The sequence below is a fragment of the Citrus sinensis genome, chromosome 5, assembly GCF_022201045.2.
Source record: "Citrus sinensis cultivar Valencia sweet orange chromosome 5, DVS_A1.0, whole genome shotgun sequence".
NCBI classification, from domain to species: domain Eukaryota; kingdom Viridiplantae; phylum Streptophyta; class Magnoliopsida; order Sapindales; family Rutaceae; genus Citrus; species Citrus sinensis.
Window position 1 is genome coordinate 29,076,908 of NC_068560.1, and position 17,194 is coordinate 29,094,101.

Consider the following 17,194-nt stretch of genomic DNA (forward strand, 5'->3'; position numbering starts at 1 on the left):
TGAAAAAGGGCTACAGATATGAGTGGTTTGTGGCTGAGGGCGAGTGAGGGAGGAGCATTCCAGCGGGGAATGAAGTTGTGCAAGTTCGGAACTTATTCAATGAAGATAGTATGTGTTTCTTTCCTCCTCTTTCCCTTTATATGTATATATACATTTCTCACATGAATTTTCTTCTTATTCATTGTTTCTTGGGATTTTGCCATACATCACTTGGACCAAGGGAACATGCCCAGTTCATGAAATGGGGAGGAAAGTGAGTGGTGTTATAGAGAAGTTCCAGTTTTTGCAGAGTGAGGGTGATGTTCTAAGCACTACCCGGCTGGCGAGAGATGGTCTGATTGAGGAGAGTTTTTCGTCTTCTTCGGAGGGCGATTCATGTATGGCTATGTGGTGTTGCTGGGGTACCCCGCCTTCATTGGCTCTGTGGGGTGCCCCCATTATTTGAACAAACTTTTTTTTATGCATTCTTTTTTTTTTGGTGATCATCTCTTATTTGTTTCTTCTTAATATGCCTTTTTGCTAGTGACGACTCTGCTATTTATTTTTCTGATTTGTCTCTCTGTCTTACCTCTTTTTTTTTTGTTTACTCGATGTTGGATAGGCATGGACCCTCTTGCCGAAGATTTTGACACCTTCTTCAGTCGCATGAGCGGCAGCTCCTCCGGTACTTCAGCAAAAGGTGACCGACCTCCTGTCGTTCCAGGCGGCAAGGAAAAATTGCCCGTCTCCTCTTTTGGGGGTTCTCGGGGTACCTCGGCTACTCACAAGAGGAAGCTTAGCTCTTTGTTCACAGCTCTTGGAGATCTTGTGGAGGGTGAGCTGGACCCGGTGGCAAACAAGCGGATATCTCATCTGGCTGATTGCTTCCTCCATTCCTCCGACTGCATTTCCACTGACATGGCCATGGAGGCGGATAGATTGGACTTAAATGAGCGCTATAGCCGAGTGCTCAAAGCTTGTCATGACGTGAGCGCCTCTCACTTTTTTTTATATCGTCCTGACTCCATTTTCTTCTCTTTATTATTATTATTATTTGTGTAGGCGGCTTTCTACCTTAGCCACGGTCTCCGAGACCTTAGTGGCATCTCGGATGCACAGACCGAGGTAGAGAGGCTGCGAGGTGAGGTTAAGCTCGGCTAGTCTCGAGAAGAGAAGCTGGGAGAGGAGGTCAGGGCTTTGTAGAGGCGCTTGGATGACCACGCCCGAGAGAACAGTCGAATGTCCAAGAAGTTAGAAGAGACGGAGTCTAAGCACGGCGAGCTACTATCTCGCTAACCGGAGATGATGGACAAGACCTTTACTCTTATCATGACTGAGGTCTGGAGCGTCGAGCCTGAGTTGGTAGTACCCCAGATGGAGAAATGGGTGGACAAGTCGGCCATCCTGAAAGCGATAGAGGACAAGAGGGTAACCCGAGCTCCACCATCTCACAGCCCACAACAATCTTCGGGGGTACCCCATGTACCCTAGGCGGATCTCCCTTCGGTTAGCACTGTTCATGCAGGTAGCAGCTTTTTGGCCGCGAGTGTTCCTGTTGATGCCCCTGTTGAGGGGAACAGTGGAGATGATGTCCCCCATTCTGCTTGATCTTGCTTGCTATTTAGAGTTTTATCTCGAGATGTCTTAGCAGCTTCCTTTCTTTGCTTTTGTACCTTTGTAGTATGGTATCATCCTTTCGGTGTGTTGGGATACTTGTCTTTTGGAAGGTTGCCTTAGCAATCTTGCTTCTTGTTCGCATTAAACTTCTGCAATAGACTTTATTTGGCATGCCATTGAATTCATTGCTTATGATTAATTTGTGTTGACTTGTGGGGGTTCCTCGGGTACCCCAGACACCCCCTGATGTATTTTTGGTGCTTGCGTGGTGATTTCCGTAGATGTGCTCACTGCTCGTCTTAATAAAGATTTGGCGTATCTCAAAATAGTTTAATAATTCGTACATCATCATAAGGTAAAACGAAATTCATAATTGACACAACTAGGATAAAATAAAGATTATGTCGTATCTCGAATAGATTTGTGGAGTTTTTCAGGGACCTTCTTGGCCCACATTTCTTGTAGAAATGGTAAAAAACATGCTTGTTTTGCCATCCGCTTCTAATCAATATTTAATAAAATAATGCGAATAGATGGGCATGCTTGCCTACCTCGTTTCGTTTATCTATTCTTTACTTGGCTCAAGTAAAAGAATGGAGGTGTGGGCGTGTGCATACCTTAACAGATCAATGATTATTACTCCCGCATTACTTCTGTGCGAAATTGGAGGAACCATCTACATAAATTTTCCAAACACGCTCTTCTTCAATAGCTGATGTAGTTTCGCCCGGGTACCCCGGGATCTCCTCACCCCCGGAGTCATTGGCGAATTCTGTAATGAAATCGACGATGGCTTGGGCTTTAATAGTTGAGCGTGGCTTGAAGATGATGTCGAATTCACTCAATTCAAGAGACCAGCGAAGAAGTCTTTCAGACATGTCCAACTTCTGGAGGATTTGTTGAAGGAGAAGGTTTATTACAATGGCAATGGTGTGGGCCTGAAAATATGGCCGGAGTTTCCTTACAGAGATTACCAAAGCCAAAACCAGCTTCTCTGTGGCGGGGTACCTCTTTTCCGCATCCACCATTGCCCTACTAGTGTAGTAAATAGGTCATTGCACCCCATCTTCATCTTCTCTAAGCAACACCGAGCTAGTGGCGTGCTCGGAAACAGCGAGGTACAACAGAAGCACTACTCCATGCTTAGGCTTGGCGAGCAACGGTGAATTAACGAGGTACTCTTTTAGCTTCTGAAAAGCCTCTTCGCACTTGGCGGTCCATTGAAGCTTCTTTCCCGCTTTAGGTTACACTTCTCATCCATTTCTATTTGTTGCAGGGCTCGAGAATGAGCTTCCCCATATGAAAGAGGGCGGTGTTTTTTAAATGACCGCCATAACTTCCCTAAATGCAAATTCTTTTTAAAATGAGTGAGAGTATGTTGGTGACCAAACGTACCGGTAAGCAACACCTCTTGGTGGAAGCGGGTTATGTACTCGGCTAAAAGCTCTGAATCCCCTTACTTGATGAAAGCAAGCTTGGAGGATGTTATATCTTGGGCGGATGCATAACCAAACTCATGAACAAAATCTTTTAGGAGTTGGTCTAAGAAGGATACACTACCTACTTTCAACGATCGGAATCATAATTTGGCTGGTCCGGTGAGGGTATGCGGGAACATCCAGTACATAGCATTGTCGCCCACTCCTTTAATCATCATTTGGTCACGATGCAACTCAGCATGTTCCACGGGATCCGAGGTACCCGAGTATTGTTGTATTTGAGGCATGGTGAACGCTTCCGGGAGAACCGTTGTCTGAATCTCCATGGTGAATGACTATTTATACGCTACTGGTGCTAGAGCATTGGTGGGGTTTTGTTTTTCAGAAAGGAGCTTCACTTGAGCTTCGAGGTACTCCATTTTTTCCAGGAACTCGCGGGGTACCCCAGGTGCACCTGAGGATGCCGCAGTTGGTTGGGAAGCTCTTTTGGTGTTCAACTTGTGCCGGAGATCTTCATGGACTTTTTGTTTACGTTTGGTACCCTGGCTACTACGGGAATAGCAAGAAACAGTGGAGCATTCTTCCCGAGAGCCGCCGGTTTGAAACTTTGAACAGGTGCCTGACGGCCCGTGCTTTGGTCTACTTCTTTTCGGTATTTCAGATCTTGGTATGATCTGTTTCTCATCGCGTGGGGGCGGGACATCTTGAGTTACCGGGGAAGTGCTGCTTCGGGTACCCGAGATCCTATTGCTTTGAGAATCGCGTGAGCTAAATCTTCAAAGTGTTTATGAGTAACGGAATCCTCGTCGGGTTGAATACCAGCTGATTGCTTAACATATTTGCCTTTCTCTAGGCGGGATGCCCTTCTAGTCGAGTCACCCCTTTCATCACTGCCATGGTCCTCCGCTCCATCACAGCCTAACATTTGGTTATCAGTGGGTACGTCGAGTGCCATGGTTGCGCAAGCACACGTACTGGCAAGCTTAGCACCGTGAGGAGGCTTTTTGCGCGTGTCCCGACAAACGGCGCCAATTATTTACGGCTGATTTTGGGTCAATGAATAAAAAACCACAAAACCAACCCAAGAGCAATAAATTTATATTTTTGTCGAGGAACGGGGTATCTCGCTTGTTCGGCACGTGTGGGCTGTTTAGGCTTTTTGTGGAGTGAAGGAGGATTGAGATGACGGTGGATATGTGAGGTACCTCGAGTTACTCTGGAGTTATGCGGGGTACCTCTGACCGTGCCGGGTACCTCGAATTATACGGGGTACCCCAATCTATGCGGGGTACCTCGAGTTGAGGCCCGCATATTTACCAAATGACTTTATTTATATCCTAGTATGCGGGCCTTAATCTTTACGTAAAATCTCCGAGTACCTCGAATTATGTAAAAAGACTTATGTTAAAAAGTCTTCGTAAAAAAAGAGGGTACTTGGGGTACTCGAAAAACTCCACAAGTCTATTTGAGATACGCCATAATTTTTATTTATATCCTAGTTGCGCCAATTATGAATTTCGTTTTATATTATGATGATACACGAATTATTAAATTATTTGAGATATGCCATAATCTTTATTAAGACGAGCAGCGAGCATATCTATGGGAATCACCACACAAGCGCCAAAACACATCAGGGGGTACCCGAAGAACCCCCACAAATCTGCACAAATCAATCATAAGCAAGGAATTCGATGACATGCCAAATCAAGTCTATTGCAGAAGTTTAATGCAAAACAAGTAGCGAGATTGCCGAGGCAACCTTCCAAAAGACAATTATCCCAACACATCGAAAGCATGATACCAAACTACAAAAGGTACAGAAACAAGGAAAGAAAACTATTGAAATATCATGGGATAAAACTCTAAATAGCAAGCAAGATCACGCAGAAGGGGGGACATCCTCTCCATCACTCCCCTCTACGGGGGTATCAACAGGAACACTCGCGGTCAAAGAGTTGCTACCCTCATGAACAACGCTAACAGAAAGGAGATCCGCCTGGGGTACCTAGGGTACCCCCGAAGATCGCAGTGGACTGTGAGATGGTAGAGCCTGGGTTACCCTTTTGTCTTCTATCGCTTTCAGGATGGCCGACTTGTCCACCCATTTCTCCACCCAGGGTACCGCTAGCTCTGGGTTGACGCTCCAGACCTCAGTTATGATAAGAGTAAAGGCCTTGTCCATCATCTCCGGTTGGGGAGAAGGAGATAGTAGCTTGCCGTGCTTAGACTCCGCCTCTTCTAACTTCTTGAACATTCAGCTGTTCTCTCGGGCGTGGTCGTCCAAGTGCCTATGCAAAGCCCTGACCTCCTCTCCCAGCTTCTCTTCCTGAGATTGGCCGAGCCTAACCTCACCTCGCAGCCTCTCTACCTCTGTCTGTGTAGCCGAGATGCCACTAAAGTCTCGGAGACTGTGGCTAAGGTAGAAAGCCGCCTACACAAATAATAATAATAAAGAGAAGAAAAGGGAGTCAGGATGATATGAATAAAAAGAAAGTGAGCTTGGATGATAAAAAAAAAAAAAGAGGAAGTCGGGATGATAAACAAAAAAAAAAAAACAAAGGGAGCCTGGATGATAAAAAAAGCCAAAAAAACGCAGTACATGAAGAAAAGAGAGAAGAAGAAAAAGAAGTGAATGTGGGGGGGGGGGAGAAGGGAAACACCGCGCCAACCCGCGGGAAGGAGACTTGGCCCGAAGCCACGAGATACAGCCGCACGCCGGGCAGATCGGGCACTGGAGACCGCCGTAGCAACCGCCGAGAGCCCACCGGAAACACGCAAAAAGAAGTGCAGCCGAGAGGGAAGGAAAATGAGAAAAAGAAAAAAAAAGAAAAAAGGAGAGTTGACTGAAAGAAAGGAGAAAAGAAAAAGAGAAAGAAAAAGTGATGGTGGGCCAAGAAAGAGAAAGGAAAAAAAGAAGTAAATGAAGATTGTTTACCTGGATGAGAATTGTTAATGGAGCCTCGAAGAAGATAAAAAAAAGAGAAAAATTAGAAAAGCAAAAAGAGAATGATGGTGGGCCAAGAGGAAGCAAAGGAAAAGAAAAAAGAGATGGAAGCCGAAGGAATAAGAAATAAAAGTCAAAATAAAGAAGAAAAAAGGGAGATGAGGAGGCGTTAATGGAGAGGAAGAGAAAAAGATTTTGGGATTGCAAAATGAAAGAGAATAAAGTGGAAATAAAAACATGCAGAAGGTGGTTTGTCAAAAAAAACAAAACAAAACAAAACGATGTGAAGCTTGTAATTGAAAAGATTTGACTGGATTTGAAATTCAAAAACCAGAGCAAGAAGAAGCCATAGGAGGCAATTAAACTTGATGAGAGATTTTTTGGAATTTTTAAAATAACGTGGTAACATAAAAGGAGTGGAACAAGTTTAATTAAACCTGACAGATCGTACTTCATGAAGTGAGAGGTTAAATAATTTTGCAGAATGGTGTTTTTAAATTCAAATCATGTGTCAAGCAGTTACCACTTCCCCAAGAAAAGCTGGAGAGACGCGAAGACAGGCATCAGTTCAGTGTTTAAAAAAAAAAAGATAAATATTGCCACATGTCACGCACAGTTCCTCCAAGAGTTTCTTGTGCCTTAATTACATTCGCCACAAAGAAACTAGGGGGATGTTGCTTGGGAAGGAAATACGAGGCCAATGATAAAACGCCACGTGTCGATATTTAAGAAATTAGCTTACCTCGAATACATTGGGTACCCCGGCTACCCTAGGTACTCTAGGGGTACCCCGGGTATATCATGTAAGGATAAAAAAAGTCTTCGTAAATATGTGAAGGGATATATGGGCCCCGAATCTCAAAAAGATCAGTTTAATACGTGTCAAAAAATAAAGAATCAGTGGGGAAATCTCGTGCCACAAAAGAGGAGACAACTGCCTGTCACGCCAGCGAATCCGCCAAAAGTTTGATATTATGACAGTTGGGACCACCAGCTTTTCCTGCTACGCCTGCAAAATTACAACGGAATTACAGAGGTACGCGGGACCACTCCACTATACCTAGCACGTGAATATGCCACAAACTTGCTCTCCACGCATATTTTTGAAACGCCTAAGCCGCCACACACATGAAAATAAGAATATTCCTGACATGACAATATGGAACACTACTAAATTAGCGCCAGGTGGCACGGCGACCAGGATACACTATATAAATACTCAGGTTTAATTTTTATCAAGTAAGTTTAGACACACCACAAAAATCTAAGGTTTCTTCAACCTTAAGACCTCCATAACCGAGAGCTTGCAAGCTTTCTAACCTGAGATAACCCAACTCTGACTTGAGTGTCGGAGTGTGGTCGCCGGCCACCCTCGGCTCCACCTCTGACCTCTTTTTTGGTTGTTTAGCAGGTTTAAGGCGAGTTTCACCAGTCTTCCGCACCTAAAGTTAGACCCCATCCATATCCACCGCCATCTCAATCCTCTTTCTCTCCACAAAAAGCCTAAACAACCTGCACGCGTCGAACAAGTGAGGCACCCCGTTCCTCAACAAAAATAAATTTATTATTCTTGGCTTGGTTTTGTGATTTTATTTTGTTAACCCAAAATCAGCCGCAAACAATTGGCTCCGTCTGTGGGGAGCACGCAAAAAGCCCCCACATAGTGCTAAGCTTGTCGGTACGTGTGCTTGCGCAACCATGGCACCCGACGTACCCGTTGATAACCAATTGCTAGGTCATGATGGAGCGGAGGACCACAGCAGTGATGAGAGGGGTGACTCGACAAGGAGGGCATCCCGCCTAGAGAAGGGAAAATCTGTTAAGCAATTAGCTGGTATTCAACCCGACGAGGAGCCCGTTACTCATAAACACTTTGAGGATTTAGCTCATGCAATTTTTAGGGCAGTAGGATATTGGGTACCCGAAGCAACCACTTCCCCGGTAACTCAAGATGTTCCGCCTCCACGCGGTGAGAAGCAAATCGTACCAAGATCTGAAATACCGGAGGGAAGTAGACCAAAGCACGAGCCATTGGGCACCCGTTCAAAGTTTCAAACTAGCGGCTCTCGGGAAGAACACTCCACTGCTTCTTGCTATTCCCGTAGTAGCCAGGGTACCAAACGTAAACAAAAAGCCCATGAAGATCTTCCGGTATAAGTTGAACATCAAAAGAGCTTCCCAGACAACTGCAGCATCCTCAGGTGCACTTGGGGTACCCCGCGAGTTATTTTCACAAATACTCCAGATCATTGATGCAAAAAATTGAAAAACAAATATCAATTACCGACCAAGCATGCTCAACAAGTTCTTTTGGCCATGCCCGATTGAGTTACAAACAGCCATTATACAAATTTGGAATTACAATAAAATTGTCCCATTCATGCACCATTTTAAATTACTATAAAATGTATGTAAATTTAAAATTATCGTGTGGGGTTGACGACAAACGAACGCGAAGGCAATAACAGTAGAGACGACAGAAGCTAGAACGCGGAAGGGCATCGGCTTAAGAATGGAAAAGATGAAAATAGCTGAAGCTTGCAGGAACAAAGAAGCAAATCGGCTGAAGGAACAACTAGAAGTAGCGTCGGTGTAGTTGAACGAATTTGATAGTGGTGGCAGCGTGGGCATTTGATAGCTCAGGCAGGGTTAGGGCTGGGTGTGTGTGACTATGTGTCTGAATGCATCATTGTCATAGTAAAGATGAAGAGAAGGATAATTAGATTTAGGGATTGCGTGATTGCTTCCTTTTTTTTTCTCCTAATTTTATGTATTTTTTTTATTTTCTAAGCAAACTCGATCGATTTTTCTATTCGGTTCTGATTTAACCTGAACTGAAATAAAAATTGATTGGTTTTTAAATTTGAATCTGCTAGGATTTTAAGGGGTAAACTCAACCAAACCAAACTTAAAATAAATTTCAAATTGGGTTCAATCGAATTTAACCCGATTTGAATGCCCCCCGTAACACTCATGGAATTTTGGCCAAGTCGGTTTTGAATGAGAGTGAGAAATAAAGCCATTCAAGCAAGAGGGATCAAATTGATACGATGATTTTAGCGATAATGCCCTGCAATTCACAATAGGTTACAACATTAATTCAGTACTTTTTTCTCCCAAAGGAATGGGATAAAATAACAAGATGTTAACATTTTACAGAAATTGGATCTCTTTTTGCGAACAATCTAAGTTGTCATACGTTATTCTACCTCATCAAAGTAACATTAAACAAAACAGTAGTGGACCGTAGAAAAAATATTGTGAAATCTCTTAAATTCTAATCATCAAAAGCAAATGTTGAAAGTATCATCAAAATCTGCACAAGATATCATCAAAATGATTGAATTTTCATGAAGCATATCCTTACAATTGACTAGGCTAATCAAAACAACTACAACAAAAGCATGATAAAAGAAGATCACACTAAGAAAGAACAAAAATATTAAAATTTATATTTTAATCCCTTCTTCTTCTTTGCTGCCAAAATCAAGCCATAAACATTTTCCCGCCTACTCGGTAGAAAGAGATTTAGCCACTTTCAAGCTTCATGTTCATGCACCTATTTTTCCCTCTCAATCAGCTTTGAGCACTCTGTTTCTATGTGGAAAATTTGGACATTTCTCAATAGGCATATAACCAGTTATAATGACCACATATACGGGTTCCATATTTTCACCTCAAAATATGGTTTCTCTCCAAGCTCTTCTTCCAATAGCTTCAAGCATTTTATGAACTGTCTTTTGTTCATCCAGATTCTTTTTGGACATTCTTACAACTTTTTATCACGAAAATCAAACCAAAACTTGGCTTGAATTGTTGCTGTAAGGATCAGAAGGTGACAATAGTGACAGAAGTAGACAATTTATCTAGAGGGGGCTATTCAAAATAGCAATATCAGTATCTAACAATAAGATAATAAAATGAATTTAATAAAAATAATGACAATAGTTATAATAATATCCTCAATTTTCAACAACTTTAATATAAACAAAAATATAAGACCTGAATCTAAGGTTTAACAAGGGCTCTCCAAATTTTTGTTTGCCGATTTACTATTTTTTCATTTATTATTATACAAGACAAAACAACAATATATAATATACACAAATCAGGCAACGCAAATTGATGATGATGAATAATTACACTTTATAACAGAACAAAAAAAAATGTTAATTAAATTATTGTGATAAAACTTAACAGAAATAACCATCTGTAATAATAATTATGAATAAAAAATTAAGAACTAAGAACATCTGTTGAAGCAGAATTGGAAGAGTATTTGTATCTTGGAAGAGGATTTGTATGTTGTATTCTTTAGTCCTGAAGGCTTGCAAATGTTGGATTCTTTTAGGCTTTAGCCATTGTGAAAAAAAGTTAAATCTAATGTAAGAGGATAGCCCCGTCTTTTTCTGAAGTGAATGCTCGGGCACGAAGTACACAAAACAATCATCATCGACTAAACTACTATTTAAAAAATAAAATGAAAACTCTCAACTAAATAAACTACTATTCCTCTTTTCTTTTTCTTACAAAATAAATAAAATAAAATAGAATCTCAGCTGAATAGTAGTCCCCAAGTCCACATACCATGAACAGGTTAGCCTCCAGTCTTGCCTCCAAAGTCAGGTATGGGCTTTCTGAATTTCTTTCTGTTGATAGTTCCGAAGATCTATCTTTTATTTGTTTTGAACTGCTGGAGGATGTAAGTCGCACGTGCCACGTGGTGAATGATGCTTGACCAGGGCCGGCTTTAGAGTCTAAGGGCCTTAGGCGAAATTTTCTTATGAGGCCTCTATTTATTTTGTAATTTCAATACTCAAAGATATATAAAAATAATTAAAATTTATTTCATTTTTAATTTTTGAATTTCAATAATAATAAAAAAATCAAAAATTTTAAAAATAAAACCTAAAAAATAGTCAAGAAGATATTTTTTTTATTCCATTAAAACCGTTAAAAACAAACAAAGAAATAAATAAAAACAATATTTTTTTCAAATAGAATATTTAAAATGGTAGAGTACAAAATTTTGAAATGATGAATTGATGTTCAAAAATAAAAATGGACTTTATATTTGAAGAAACTAATTATTTACATGAACCAATGAATATAATAATTTTCTTTGTAGAGAAAAAAACAAGAAATTTTTTTCATTTACTAATTCTTGAGATTATAAGGTTTGTAATAGAAATTAAAAGAAATACTAAAAATCAAAGATTCTAACAAATACTAAAAATCAAAGATTCTAACATTGAATAATTAAAAAGGTAAATAATTTTTTGAAAATAATAATAATGAATCAACTAATGGTTAAATAATATATTATACTTCTTTAAAATTAAGGTTTCTAAAAATAGATTTTTTATCAAAAATAACTCTTAATTTCTTAAAATACGTATTAAATTTTTTTATTAATTAGAGAATTATTAAGGAAATACTCAAAAAATGAGGCCTTCTTAAAATATGAGGTCTTAGTCGACTGCCTTGTTCGCCTATACCTAAAGCCACCCCTGTGCTTGACCCAGCAGAGGAAGACACTTCAAAGAATCAAGCAAACAGTTCTAGTAGCTAGACATGCAAACCCATCATCAGAGTGAGGAGTCCATAATATTAAAAGAGAAATGTCAAAACTAAATAGCTCATCTAATGGATCTGAAAGCCAAAAATAAACACAAAAAGATTCAGCAGTACATGTACTTATGAATGAGAATTTAGATGATGCTTTGTCTTTGTTTAATAGGATGATGAATTGAACTGATGATGGTAGACTAACAACAACAAACAATTATAAAAAAGTAAATAATAATAATCAAATGGGTGATTTTTTTTATTTTTATTGCATACTTGTGCGTGGAAAGTGAATCCTTATTTTAATTTTGAATTTCAACTTTTTGTGCGGTGAATGTCTCCTCCTCCTTTCACCCAAAAGGTTAAAAAAGCCATAATAATGAACGTAACCATGTGTTTTGGAACCAAAGACCTAAAAAACATTGGACAGCTTGGTGATGACGTTTTTACAGATGTGTAATAAATAACAAATTAACAATTAACAGAGCCCTTTTGTCATATTTGATGGCAAAAAATTGGTTTAATTAGTTTTATGATTACTTGAGTTTTATCATCTAATTCGTCATTACGAATCATTGAATTGAGAGGGAAGTATTAAACAATATTTAATTTATCCACTATCAAACATATAATTCTTTTAAACTATTAAAAAATAGAGAGTCTTCTAACCACATAAATTAGATTAATTTCTTAAACATAAAACCTTAGAAAAATAATACTTGCATTCTCTTAAAAGAAATTTATTATATTTATGTTTTCTTCTTTACCATGGTAGGGTCCAGCTACAATACCCTTGGGATTTGGTACCCCATTTTTTGTCTTTTTCAAATCTACCGTTGGATTTAACGTAAGAATTGCATAATGGCTGAGATGTAATTATTGGGTTATTAACAACAAAGACCCTTATTGTTCATGGGAAATAAAAAAAATCAAAAGTTTTGAAATTATGACGTATAAGTCCATAATATTCTCTTTTTCTTTTTAACTATTGAACTCGGTTTCTAATTAAATGATTTTTTCTTACATTTATTAATATCTATTTAAATTAATATATTTTTAATTAATAAATTAACTACTTTATTATATAGTTAAACTATGTATATTATTTACTAACCATAATTAACGATAAGTATAAATATGATCTTTTTTTTTATTTAACATAATGGCAACCAATTTCCTCTCACCTATGTGAACAAAGTTCAAAACCCATAATTTTTTTTTTAACACAAGAGATTTTATTATCTCAAGTAGATGAAATATACAAAATACAAAAATAAATTTAATTTCATATTCTATATAGTTAATTGTTTTTGTAACATAATATTTATTAAACATACTATCAATTATTTAATTAACTAGCAAAAATATGTTAATTTACTAATAATAATCAAATGTTAGTTTATGAACTTGTAAAATCTTTTTTTTAACAATGAGTTTTTGTCCTTAAAATAAAAAATAATAATTTAATTGCACACTTAAATAAATTAGTATTTGTTAAAAATAGTAATTTAATTGCACACTTAAATAAATTGGTATTTGTTACTCCACCCCAATTGTTTAAATAGTCATTAACTTATCTTGAGAGAAGGGTAAAAAAATTCTAAACAATTACTCTATTTGAAAATAATTTAAATATTTCTTTAGAAAAATAAACTAAAAATAAGTATTTTCTATTTCTTTCTTCTTTCTTACTAACATCACACATGGATAACAATAGAGATGGCAATTCAACACATATCTATCAATTAAAATAGAAGTCAATTAATATAATTAATTGAATAATTAATTTGTGTCATGAATGAGTTATCGTATTAGGAGTTATAAAACCAAACCCAATAGAATTATTAATCGAGTTAACAACTAGAAAGAGCAAACAAATCCATTCAAGTTGGATGTCTAAGTATCTGAACCAAATAGATTAGATAATATCCATCTAAAATACTCCAGATTTGATTTATTCAATATCCATCTATGAACTTGAATATTAGTAATATTTAAGTGTATGAGACTGAAATTGAGTATTATATTTAATATTTAAGTTTTGTAAATCAAATGAAAAATCAAAATAATATTGCTAAAAATTATTGCACCATCAATGACAACAATGACGGTATCATCACTAAGAAATAGAAATGAGTGAATAGAAAAACAAAAACTATCAACGTAATCAAAATTCTCCGATCAATGTAATGGTGGCAATGTTGCCGGATAAATAGATATGCCGGCGATAGATGAGCATTCCAATGCAAACAACTAGAATAAGACCCTATGATTAGATGACATTTTAACGTAGGGTGGAAGCGATAATAAATTTTGTTCTAGTATACATCTTGAAAACTCAAGAAAGAGACTCTCACCAAAGAGAAGATATTTCAATTGAGAAAAAACTGAATATTACTAATGAGAAGCTTGTGTCTGTTATCATAAATTAAGAATAACAAGCCTATAGATATAATAGTAGCTAACTTAATCCTTATCTTTCTCAAATAAGAGAAATAATCTAAAATCCTAATTAAATTAGAATTACAAATATGACTCAAGTAAGCTTAATAAAATAAGATAAATCCTAATAAAATATTAAATTCTAAATTGACCCAAATATTATAATTCCTAGTAAATTCTAATTTATTTATTTATTTATTTATAAGTTTGTTTGGTTTTTGGGTTTTTTTTTAAAGAACAGAAAATTATAGGTAATAGTATAAGTATAGAAACGTAAAGGGGCAAAATTAAAAATAGGCAAAAGTTGGTTTTGCCGTCGACAGTGGTCGAAAAATTGGCCTAGGATAGGTGGATTTGGAAGATTTGATGGTGCTGAGTGTGATGTTGGTGGTGGTTTGTCTCAAATAGTTGTGAGTTGACCGAAAAGTTGAGCTAATGTAGTGGGTGGAGGTTGGTTTCGGTTTTCGGCGATTCGGCTGGGGGTTGGCAGCGTGAGTGGGTTGAAAAGAAATAGCTGATGATGGTGGACGAATGAGTGGTGGTGGAGGATGTGAATCGCGGCTGATTGTAGCGAATGGAGAGGCGGATTTTCGTGGTGGTTCAGCGGCTGTTTTGGCTAGTTTCCCATGGCTACGGTGACGGGATGGTGGTGTTATGGGTTGGGTTATGATTGGCGGCGTGTTGGCTTTCAGATGGGAGAGAGGATTGACCGAAAAGAAGAGAAACTGGTGGCGGCAATAGCCGTGTGTGGCAGATGTGATGGCGGCTTCGGGTTTTGCTAGTTTTTTTTTTTAACTTGATGGAACTAATGTACGGAGTTGGTGGTCAGGAATGCTCTGCCTGCTACCAAAAAAAGCTCTAATATCATTTGTCTTGAAAATTAAAAAAAAAAATCCCACTAAGGATTAATATCTTAATTGTGAAAATATTGAATATTATTAATGAGAAGCTTGTGTTTGTTATCATAAATTAAGAATAACAAACTTACATATATAATAGTAGCTAATTTAATCTTAATCTTTCTCAAATAAGAGAAATAATTTAAAATCCTAATTAGATTAGAATTACAAATATGACTCAAGCAAGCTTAATAAAATACTAAATTTTAAATTGACCCAAATATTATAATTTATAGTAAATTTTAATTTATTTTATCTAATATGCTTCCTACATCACGTTTTAAGGTTCGTTACCTTTAACAACCAATTTGAGGGTCTCTAAACTAAAAAAAAAAAAAAAAGGTGGTAGTGTAATGTAACTCCTTGTGTTTTTATGGTATAGTTATTGTTGCACCTATTTTAGAAGGAGCATGTAACTTTACATATCACCATTTGCTAGCATTGAGACTATGTTTATGTAAATCATCCAATTTCAAGTCTAATGGAATCCTTCATGTTCCATTTCGGTTAATAATGTCATTGCACATGAAGAATAATGGTCACTAGTGATTGTCTATATTTTTTAATACAAAATATCTTTTTGTAATTAATTAAAAAATAAGAATAAAATTTTTTATTATTATGTTTCTATGTGGAAAATAATTTTAATTACCTTTTAATTAAAATGGGTGAGAAAAATGATGTCATTGATGGTGCAAAATGGATGAGAAAAATGATGTTATGTAGGTGTAGGACTAATGCGTAAAACTTTAAAAAATTTTAACATTTTTATTTTTACAACAAATAGCAGGACATTATTATAATTAACCTTAATAAAGACAAAAGAGAGGGGTACCAAACGTATGTTGCAACATAGCTTTGCCCAAATATCATTAAATTCTTGGAGTAAAGAAGAGAAGTGAGAGTAGCAAAGGGCTATTTTCCAACGACCAGCTGATGAAATAAAGACATAAAATTTGATGCAACAAAAATTAATTAAGTTATGATCTAGGCAACTTTGAAAACGTTATTCTGTACTTAATTGGATTAATTTGTACATAGAATTTTGGAAACAAGCTTAATGACTTGAAGTGTTAGAGAATCTTGAAGTTAATTTAAGTTGGATAAAATCTCTAATCGTAAGCTTAATCAAGTAAATATTCAACCAGCAAAAAAAAAAAAAAAGTAAATATTCCTGTCTCTCAAAAACATGAGTACTCAGTCAAAAATGAGTACTTGGGATTTGGGACTATTAATAGCGCTATGTTTCAATGCTGAAACTGGAAACAAATGGGTCAAAATGTGTGCTGCTGTGAATAAACCAAAAAGCAATGCGGGCTTTGTCAAAATTTTGTGAACCAACTTTTGTCAAAACAGCATAACTCTTGTTTAATAATGTTTGACCGACTAAAATTAGTGGTTTATAATCAGAAAAAATATTTACCCAGGAGAACGTTTGTGATCATGATTGAGATTTGAGATAAATGGATTAGCCTAAAATGGATCAATCATGAATATACGTTTGGTGAGAGTGCTTGCATGGGATAAAAAGTCCAAAAAGAGAGAGAGAGAGAGAAAGGCTCTTATGGACAATTTTTGTCATTTTGTCACCAGGATATCGATCGTTGTATGGACGGCTGGCTCCGAATGCCAAACCAATCAGTTTTTTTTTTTTCCATCAAGTTCTTGTTTTTATTTTTTTTTTGGAATTAGTTTTTCTCCCATCATTACATTTACATACTGCAACAGTGTGTTGCTGCGGCAAAAAGTAAAAAAGAATAATATTGCCGTACACGTGAATTAACGAGGTCGAGCTGAGAGAGCAAGAGATAGAGTGCGACTGTGAGTTTTTTTTGCTAATGTTGGAAATTAAAGAGACTAAAAGCGTCCAAAATGTTTAAAATTGATTTGCTTGCTAGGGAAGTAAACAAAGACTGGGGGCTTTTGTACGTAGAGAACGACATTAACACTTGATACGTATCATGAAAAAAATTATTATTATTTTTCCATCATTCGTAGCATGCTGCAATTGTGTTGTTGCAGCGAAAAGTAGAAAGAATAAGAGCAGTGCTAGCAAGCGACTGTTGCACTCGCTGCCTTTGTAACCGTTTGCTGCAACAGCACACAATAGCAGTATTCTCATTTACCAAAATCGTTGGTTATTTTAAAATCAAGTCTCTTCCCATGCTTTCGCAAAGCATTACTCTCACTCCGATGCAAAAACCACTCAGTGGATTGGACCGAAAAGGTTAAATTAACCGAAAATATAATTGGAGATCATGGGGTTAAACTTCAGCACCGAAAAGGTTAAAAATTATGTGGAT

At 37.2% G+C, this 17,194-nt stretch overlaps 1 long non-coding RNA gene across 1 annotated transcript; it reads right to left on the minus strand.

Moving 5' to 3' along the window:
* Positions 1 to 4,730: 4,730 nt before the first annotated feature.
* Positions 4,731 to 6,413, minus strand: LOC127902594 (uncharacterized). The gene is made up of 2 exons (XR_008055011.1): positions 5,699 to 6,413; positions 4,731 to 5,469 (listed from the first exon to the last, which is right to left on the minus strand). It is a non-coding gene; the product is annotated as an uncharacterized LOC127902594 (long non-coding RNA).
* Positions 6,414 to 17,194: the final 10,781 nt, after the last annotated feature.